We start from the raw sequence: 9763 nt of genomic DNA, 5'->3' as shown, positions 1-9763 counted from the left end.
TGCGCCATGCTGTTGGTTTAGTCGATAAAAAAATAAATTCGTCAATACTAAATATAATAAAATAAAAACCACACGTTGCAGTGCCGCACGGGCAAAAAAAAATAAACAAAAGAAAAAATTCACCATCAAAACTTACGACGAATAAAAAAGCTGCACGTTGCAGCAAGAACCGATGCGAATTCGGTCAAGACGATGGCATTAAAATAACCTGTTGCACGCCCGAACCAACCCCAATTCGAACCCAAATACAACAAACTACATATATAAAACAAAAACAGACCGCGCCGAACCAATAATAATAATAATAACCAACATTTTCGGCTGCGAACTGACACAAATTCTGCTAGTATCAGTGGTTTAATAATTATAATAACTACAAAATAAAAAATATATATTAAAAAATAAAAATAAAAAAGATGAGCACATAGGTACCGCCAAGTAGAGGAATAGTCATTTTCGGCACAAATCGTCATTTTTTATGTATAGTAATAATATGATGAAATTCTGTTCAAATAAATTAGAAAAAAAACAAAAAAATACAAAACACTAGCTTAATACTAGCTTAATTTGTTTAACTAATTTAAATTGTTTTCATGTTGTATTTAATAGCTCTATTTTTAATCTTATAATCAATGAAACACTTAAGTAGGGATGAGCACCATATGGTACCGGCACCGATCCCGAAAAGTGAACAGCCCAACCTCTTTGTTTGAAGCTTTGTTTCACCTAATTCGGAATTCGAAAATATTTGGCAACGCCGTATCGGTACATGTACCGAAAATACGGTTTGGTACCACTACTGATTTGGTACCGATTTGGTTCAAACAAATTTTGCAATTCAAATGTCGTACCTGTATAGTACCGATCTGGTACTGAATTTGAGAAAACAAATATGGTGATTAATATAAATCTTCTATCGAGTTTGTTTTCGAGGGTACCGATTTGGGAGCTAACTAAACTTGTTCCCTTATTAAAAATACATATTAAAACTTTGGCCCCTTTGACAATAACGGGTGTGGAGCCTGAGTTGACTGGTCAACACTTCCGTGTACATACGATAATACATGTGGTTCCTAAAATAAACAAAGATATGAAAAATAAACAAAGTTTAAACCTTAAGCATTTAGATCAAATGTTGTAAAGTTATTTATAGTAGTAACATTCATTTACAAATGTTATTTGCACCACAGTGTGCATGCCAAATGTTGAATATTTATATGGTGCACATAGCAGTTGACCTGAAAAAAAGCCAACTGAAAGTTTTGGCAACATCTTTATTTTGCAATTCAATTTTAATACCAAAATTGGCAAGCAGTTGAGCTGAAAAAAATGTCTAACGCAACAATGCACACGTCTTTTTACCTGCTTCTTGATTGAATGCTCTTGCTTGGAGTTGAAGAGACGGCAATATCATTATTGTCTTCTATTTTATATTTGTAAACAATAAACAATTAGCAAGTTAGGGTGATGTACCGGAGAGGTAGGGATCAATGTTTTAAAAACCGGTATTTTACTTGTATCGGACTGGGCTAAAAAATGGTACAACCGGTTAAACCGGGTTATACCGGAAGGTTCAACCGGTTGAATAATTTACCTTATAATTTCTTATAAATGTAACTTTAATGCAAAAATAACCCAAAAGTAAATGATTTCATAACAAAAAATAATCCAAAAGTTAACTCATATTAAAAAAATAATTCAAAAACACTCAATTTTTTAAAAAATCGTCCTAAAGTTTACACATTTGAATGTTAATAGTAAGGTTAAAAGTAATACTGAAAAAATATGGGCCGCAAATATCAAAAATTTCTCGGACATAAAACCGGTTTGCCGGTAAAAATCGGTATTTTAGACAAAAACCGCCGGTACGACGTTCTAGCAAACCGGCTAAAAATACCGGACTCAAAATACCGGCCTTCTGTGCGAAATCCGGTTTAACCGGTTTTTAAAACACTGGTAGGGATAATGGAAACTTTTTAAAACATTGGTACACGGATATGCTAAACTTGTTCAAAAAATCGATACTCCCGAATAAAACCGGCACTGGTACTGATTTTTTCGATCCCGAAATTTGAAAATGTTGATAAGTTCTTCATGTATGTAAGAGAAAACATGCATATTATGATAAACCTACAATTAAAACATCCCTTTCACAGCAGAGCGAGAAGTCATGGCTGATGAGAAATATCCAGACGACATGATTGTCAGCTTGTTCGAGTTCCCCTTTAAGATGTAAATTAGTGACGGGGATTATGATTCTTGAGAAACCGAATACTATATAGAAAGAGAGGGTCACGAATTCTTTTGTGAGATTTAGGGTTATGTTGTATGATGTTAATTAGCATCTCCATATATTTATATATACACCCAAGGGGAAACCCTTGATTAGCAAGAAAGGGTAATTTGGTCCATCAACAATTACCTAGCTAATAATAATAAGGTATAATTAATTAACTTTGATCTATTATAATATAAATGATCATGAGGGGCATACATACACACACACACACACATATATATATATATATATATCTCCATATATTAATTCTTACATTCTCCCACTTGACCAAATAATCATTTATTATGAGCATTAGATTAGTCTGCAAATTTTAACACTCGTTTTAGCTTTAAACTCAAACTGGATCGGAGAAATACAATCATTGAGTTGAACATCAGCTCAGGACCCACATTAATCATACTGCAGTCTTTGTTTAAAACCTAAGTAGTTATGATTAAAATTTTATAAGTAAGCCCTTCAAATATTTTATTTGTATAATAATTTGTCTATATGTCATTACGCATACAGAACATATTAAGAGACATACAAAATCAAAACTGAGGAAATTTTATTAAATAAACTGTAAATAAGTACAATATGCAATTAAATAAGGTATTCAGTAATCCCATATTAGCAACATGTTCTTCAAAAACTTTAGATGGGAGACCTTTTGTTATCAGATCCGCTAGCATATTATGTGTACTAATATACTCAATACAAAGTTTATTTTCCTCAACTCGTTCACGCACGAACAAATACTTTTTATCAAGATATAAACCAGCTCCAGTCGAACTATTATTGTTTGAGAAATTAACGGCAACTGAATTATCACAATAAAGCTTCAATGGTCTAGAAATGGAATTGATTAATTTGAGTCCAGAGATCAGATTTTTAAGCAACACTCCACAACATGTAGCGTTATAAACAGCTATATATTCTGCCATCATAGTGGAAGTAGTCGTTAACTGTTGCTTATGACTCCTCCATGAGATGGGCCCGCCTGCTAGCATAAAGATATACCCCGAAGTGGACTTCTTGTCATCTTTGCATTTAGCAAAGTCAGAATCAGAATAACCTACCACTTCTAAATTATCACTTCTTCTATACGTCAGTTTGTAGTCTTTCGTCTTTTGAAGATATCGAAGTACCCTCTTAGCTGCTTTCCAGTGTTCAAGGCCAGGATTAGTCTGATAACAACCTAACATTCCAGAGATATAAGCAATATCTGGACGAGTACAAACTTGTGCACACATAAGGCTCCCGACTCTGATGCATAAGGTATCAATCTCATTTGCTCTTTTTCAACCTCTGTTTTCGGACGTTGGAATGCCCCGAAAACGTCTTCTTTAACTACTGGAGCTGTAGTTGGGTTACAATGTTGCATTTTGTAATGAGTAAGGACACGGTTAATGTAGGCCCTTTGAGATAATCCTAAGATCCCTCGGTGTCTGTTTCGTTGAATTTCGATGCCAATAACATAAGAAGCATCTCCGAGATCCTTTATGTCGAAGTTATGTGAGATTAATAGCTTCGAGTCATGCAACATGTCTAAACTATTACTCGCCAATAAAATTTCATCTACGTAAAAGACAAGTATAGTAAACTTACTCCCACTCATCTTAAGGTAGGTGCATTGATCCACTTGATTCTTTGCAAAACCTTGTTTTTTCATGACTTCATCAAACTTTAGGTACTATTGACATGATGCTTGTTTCAACCCATATATTGACGTCTTGAGCTTACAGACTAGATGTTCTCGACCTTCAGGTTTAAAACCTTTAGGTTGCTTCCTATACACCTCTTCATCTATTGTGCCGTTAAGGAAAGCGGGTTTCACGTCCATCTGATGCAGCTCTAAATCAAAGTGAGCTACTAGGGCCATAACGATCCTTAATGAATCTTTTCGAGAGACAGGTGAAAAAGTCTCTTGATAGTCAATTCCCTCTTTCTGAGTGTAGCCCTTTGCAACCAATCTCGCTTTATGGCGTTCAACGTTTCCATTTGGATCAAGTTTTGTTTGAATACCTATTTACATCCTATGGGTTTGACTCCGTTGGGAAATTCTACCAAATCCCAAATGTCATTTTTCCTCATGGAGTCAAGCTCATCAATCATTGCTTTATTCCATTCAGAAGACTGATCACTGCTTATGGCTTCGTTATAAGAGATATGATCATTAAGCTTTCCGGCGTCAGCTTTAGTCAGGTAGGTGACAAAATCATCAAAGTTAGTAGGTCTTCTAGACCTCGATGATCTCTTGAGTTGATTAGCGGGTTCAACACTGTCTTGGTTTTGAGTGTTTGATGTGCCTTCATTTTCTATAATAACGGGTTCTAAGTGCAATTAAACCTTCCGCACCACTGTCTTGGTTTTGAAGGTGGTGCGGAAGGTTTAATTGCATGAGGTACAAAGGAATAACCGGAGTTACAATAATCGACGAGTCTCCTCCCCGCATCTTGTATTTCTTGCAGTTCTTCATAAAGGTTAGTTTCGCTCCCACTGATCTTGTAATCCTCCAGGAACACGACACGCTTGGTTTCTACAATACGAGTGACGTGAGAAGGACAATAGAAACGATAACACTTTGAACTTTCACGATACCCGATAAAGAAGCAGGTAACAGTTTTAGGGTCAAGTTTATTAAGGAAAGGGTTATAAAGTTTTCCTTCAGCAATACAGCCCCATACTTTCGTATAATTAAGACTCGGTTTCCTTCCTGTCCAAACTTCATAAGGAGTTTTATGGACAGACTTAGAAGGAACTCTATTGAGTACATGAACGACTGCTTTTAAGGCTTCAGTCCAGAGAAATATAGGTAAATTAGTGTTGGCTAACATACTGCGTACCATATCCATAAGGGTTCGATTTCTCCGTTCAGCGACACCATTTTGCTGAGGAGTACCTGGCATGGTATATTGGTTCACGATCCCATGGCCCTTACAAAACTCATAAAATGGACTAGGGGCCTGACCCACATCAGCATGTCTTCCATAATATTCACCTCCTCTATCTGATCTGACAACTTTTATTTGATGATCTAATTGTTTTTCAACTTTAGTTTTATAATCTTTAAAAGTTGTAACAGATTCAGTTTTTTCTTTAATGCGATATAGGTACATATATCGGGAATAATCATCAATGAAAGTGATAAATGAAGTAAGTATAGCTATGCCAGCAATGGGGTAAGGACCACTAATATCAGTATGAATGAGTTCTAATAAATTAGAGCTCCTAGTGGGGCCTTTCTTATTTGTTGATGTCATTTTGCCTCTAAGGCATTTGACACATGTTCCAAAATTGGTGAAATAGAGATGTGGTAAGACTTCATTCTTCACGAGGCGGGCTAACCGGTCTCGTGAGATGTGGCATAAACGTTGATGCCACAACATAGAAGAAGTCTCTAAGTCTCGTTTCTCTTTAATATTTGTAAATGATTCATTAATATTATATGACAACAAAGATTTAGAAAAACTATCATCTAGTTCTAATTTATAAAGACCACCATACAAAAATCCATAACCAAACACTTGAGAATTTAAAGAAATAGTAAGTTTGTCATGACCATGAGAAACATCAAAACCTTCCATGTCTAACTTTGGACCTGATACAAGATTCCGAGTAATCTCAGGAGTATATAAGGTATCATAAAGTTTAATACATAAACCAATTTTCATTATTAATTGTAATGTTCCCACAGCCTTGACTTCAAGTTCTTTATCATTCCCTAGTCTTAGTGTTCTTTGGTTTCTTTCCAGTTTCTGGATTGAAAGAAATCCCAGAGTAGAATTGGTCACATGAACCATAGAACAAGAATCAAACCACCATGTATTAGCGGGAACAGTTAAATTATAGGACACAAGTATCATAAAGAGATCATTACCTTTCTTAGCCAACCACTCCTTATAGTCTGAACAGTCCTTCTGCTTATTAATGTACTTCTTACAGAACTTGCAGAAAGGCTTTCAGTGGAGTTCTGAGATGTAAGGCCCCGTTCCCGGTGCCTCACTTTAATGTTGGATTTACTCATAAACACATTTCTAAGTATCAGAGTTAATTAAAAACTTTCGCGGAAACGTTAACTTTAATCATTCGGTACAAAACATTAATCTTTTATTTAAAACCATAACATAAAACATTATATTTAAAACATCATTTCTTTCATCTTCAGATGCAGCCGTTCAATCCATGCCACGTGCCATCCTCATGCTAACTCTTCAGCCTGATCACCTGCGTGTATACTAAAAGTCAGCTACGCCGAGTGAGTTCTAGTTAATCAGGCGACCTACAACACATACGTATATCCTACATACATACATATCCAAAGATACGTACTCATACTTAATCAATTACCCTACTACCATACATACATACATACATACATACATATCTACAATCACTAACCTCACCGAGAGTACGTTCATAGTCTGCAGTCTATACCTGTACTCAAGGTCGTGAACACGTAAAAGGTCTGCAGTCCTTACATATGTTCACCAAATTATGGTACGTACAAGGTCCACAGTCCTTCCCTATACCATCCTATATTAACAACACGTACAAGGTCCCCAGTCCTTCCCTATGTTGCAACCTAAACCATAGCGCGTACGAAGTCCACAGTCCTCCCATATGCTACCACAACACAAATACAGCACGTATAAGGTCCACATTCCTTTCCTATGCTTGCACCTACTTACAATACGTATAAGGTCCACAGTCCTTATCTACGTTGACGTCTATTATCTATAATACGTATAAGGCCCATCGTCCTTATCTACGTTCACATCTATCATCAATATCACGTATAAGGCCCGTTGTCCTTAACTACGTTCCCGTATAAGGCCCGCACTCCTTAACTACGCCACCACATGCCAAGTCTATGTCCAACGGAAGTTAGAGGGATTTGCCTTCCTAACTTACTATGTCAGGCGTAGAACTTACATACCATTCGTGTACCTGTATACATGTACAATAAGTACACTGTAGCATAAGAACACGCTAGGCGTTCTTCACATCCTTCTTTTAACAGTCATACCCCTTGTCGGTACGTGCAATATCCGAAGATCTTTCACGCCCCAACAAGTGTTCATTTACAATGTACATACATCATACATACATCACGCATACGTCATTCATACATCATATATATCAATCATATCTTTAACTACTACCTGGTGGTACATGCAATATCAGAAGATCGTTCACACACCGTCAAGCAATCATAATACATAAATCACACGAGGCATACACTTACCACTTAAGGTATGTGTATTAACTCTCACATCGAGTATGCACACAGCCCCGAAAATATAACAAGGAAGTGGGGCTAGAAACTCATCTGAACTCGGTTACTTCTTCCGTTAACGGTTACTCCTTTCTTTGGCTGTGCACAGCTAACTGTATAACAATTACACGCATTGATCACTATCACTCTCCATGTCTCGTTTCTCGTTTAATTATTACCCTCAATGAACTGGGGTTCGGGGGCAGCGCCCCTGGCAGCGGTGTTTAGGGGCGGAAGCCCCTAGCAGGGTCCAAGGGGCAGAGCCCCTGGCTGGGGTGGAGCTGCCAGGTCAGCTTAGAAAAATTTTATTTCCATTAACTTTCTTAACACAATTTTCATTACGATTTTAAGTTATCATCTAATTCGTTATCACATTTTCTATAACGAATTAAGCTTAATTCGTTATCAGATCACAGTCTAATTTGTTATCTAGCACATGATCTGATTCGTTATCCAGCTTCGTTGTCCTGATTCGTTAGCTAATTCGTTATTCTAGTTCGTCATCCTTCATAACGAATTGGACCTTTATAACGAACTGGTCCTTTAACAAACTGAATCCTTAACGAACAGAACCCTTAACGAATTGGGTTCATTTGTTAGTTCTTCATTAACGAACTACTTAACGAATTAGAGCTTCTTCGTTACTTATCCTTAACGAATGACTTAACGAACTGCTTCTAGTTCGTTACTTCCTCTTAACGAAATGGATTAACGAATTGCCTTCTAGTTCGTTAAGTCACCGCTAACAACTAGGGTTAGGTCAGAATGTCAGAGAACATTCTCTGACATCCTTACCTCGTACACCCAACTCCGGCGCCGCCTTCACCGGAAAACCAGGATCTCGCCGGAAAAGCGAGATCTCTCTCATTTCACTACCGTTTTCACCGTTTTTCGTCCCGTTCGATTCAGATCTGAACTAGGGTGATCCCTAAGCTCATATTAGGTTCGGTTTATACCCGATTCCACCCGAATCTCGTGACGTCAACGGTTTAACGGTGTCGGCTCGTCGTTTCGTGACTAAATCTAACGGGTTTAAGCTCATACAACATAATACTATCATTACCTCGGGTCGAAAATCAATTCTTCTTCTATTTTGGCTAGAGAGAGAAAGTAGGATGAGAGAGAGAGAGCTAAGTGTGTGTTTTGGTGGTGTATGGAATATGTGTAAATGAAGGGATTAAGACATAATGAAGGTATTTATATGATGTCATGGGCTTGAGCATGGTCTATATTCCTTCCATTTTAACCCAAGTCCATTACCCATATTACTTAACCCAACACAAGCCCGACTCGTATTAACTCCTACTTTATTTTATTATCTCCCCGCTAACCCGAGTAACCTTCCCACTAATATTAAATAATATAATTAATATTACTTCAGAAATTTCGGGATGTTACATGAGAGCTGGGAGGCACCTGTATTAGTATTCTGAAGTTTAGAAAACTCATTTCTTGGATTAGTGTTCTTACTCTTCTTGGAATTGGTGGCAAGGTAAGCAACTTCAGGTTTGTCCATATTCATACGCTCTTCCTCTTGCACGCACATAGCAATCAGCTCACTCATAGTCCATTTGTCCTTCCGGGTGTTGTAATTGATCCTGAAAGCTTCATAGGCAACCGGAAGAGAGGTCATGATGAAGTGCACTAGAAAACCATCACTGATATCCATGTCTAATCCCTTCAGCTTATGGGCCATTTCGTTCATCATCATAATGCGCCCACGAATGCCACTACTTCCATCATACTTAGTAGTCACCAGCTTGAGAATAAGAGTACTAGTATGTGCCTTTGACGTTCCTTTGAATTGTTCTTCCGCAGAAGCCAGATGAGTTTTTGCATTTTTAGAGTTTGGAATGGATCCTCTTATGGACATGCTAATGGATTTTTTCATAAGCATTAGAGACATGCGGTTACTTCTCTTCCATTTTTCGAACAATAAGTGTTGAGCAAGAGTGCTTTCAGCGGTTAGTACCGGAGGTTCATCCTCGTTTAGAGCAAAGTCGAAATCCAGAAAGGCGAGATTAAACATAAGATAATTCTTCTAGGCAACAAAGTTATCTCCAGTTAATGAATGATGTGATTCCACCATTCGGAGTTGTTATTGGAATTTATATTAGAATGTTAAGATACTAAACTAGAAGAAACTTAGAGTGAACTAGGGGCAATTTAAACTAATGCAAGCACAGATAAGAACCATTTAAATTATA

The sequence above is a fragment of the Bidens hawaiensis genome, unplaced genomic scaffold (assembly GCF_021521415.1).
Source record: "Bidens hawaiensis isolate Kalapana, Puna unplaced genomic scaffold, B.hawaiensis_p1.1 tig00040022_1, whole genome shotgun sequence".
NCBI classification, from domain to species: Eukaryota; Viridiplantae; Streptophyta; class Magnoliopsida; order Asterales; family Asteraceae; genus Bidens; species Bidens hawaiensis.
Note: the sequence above shows the minus strand (reverse complement) of the source record.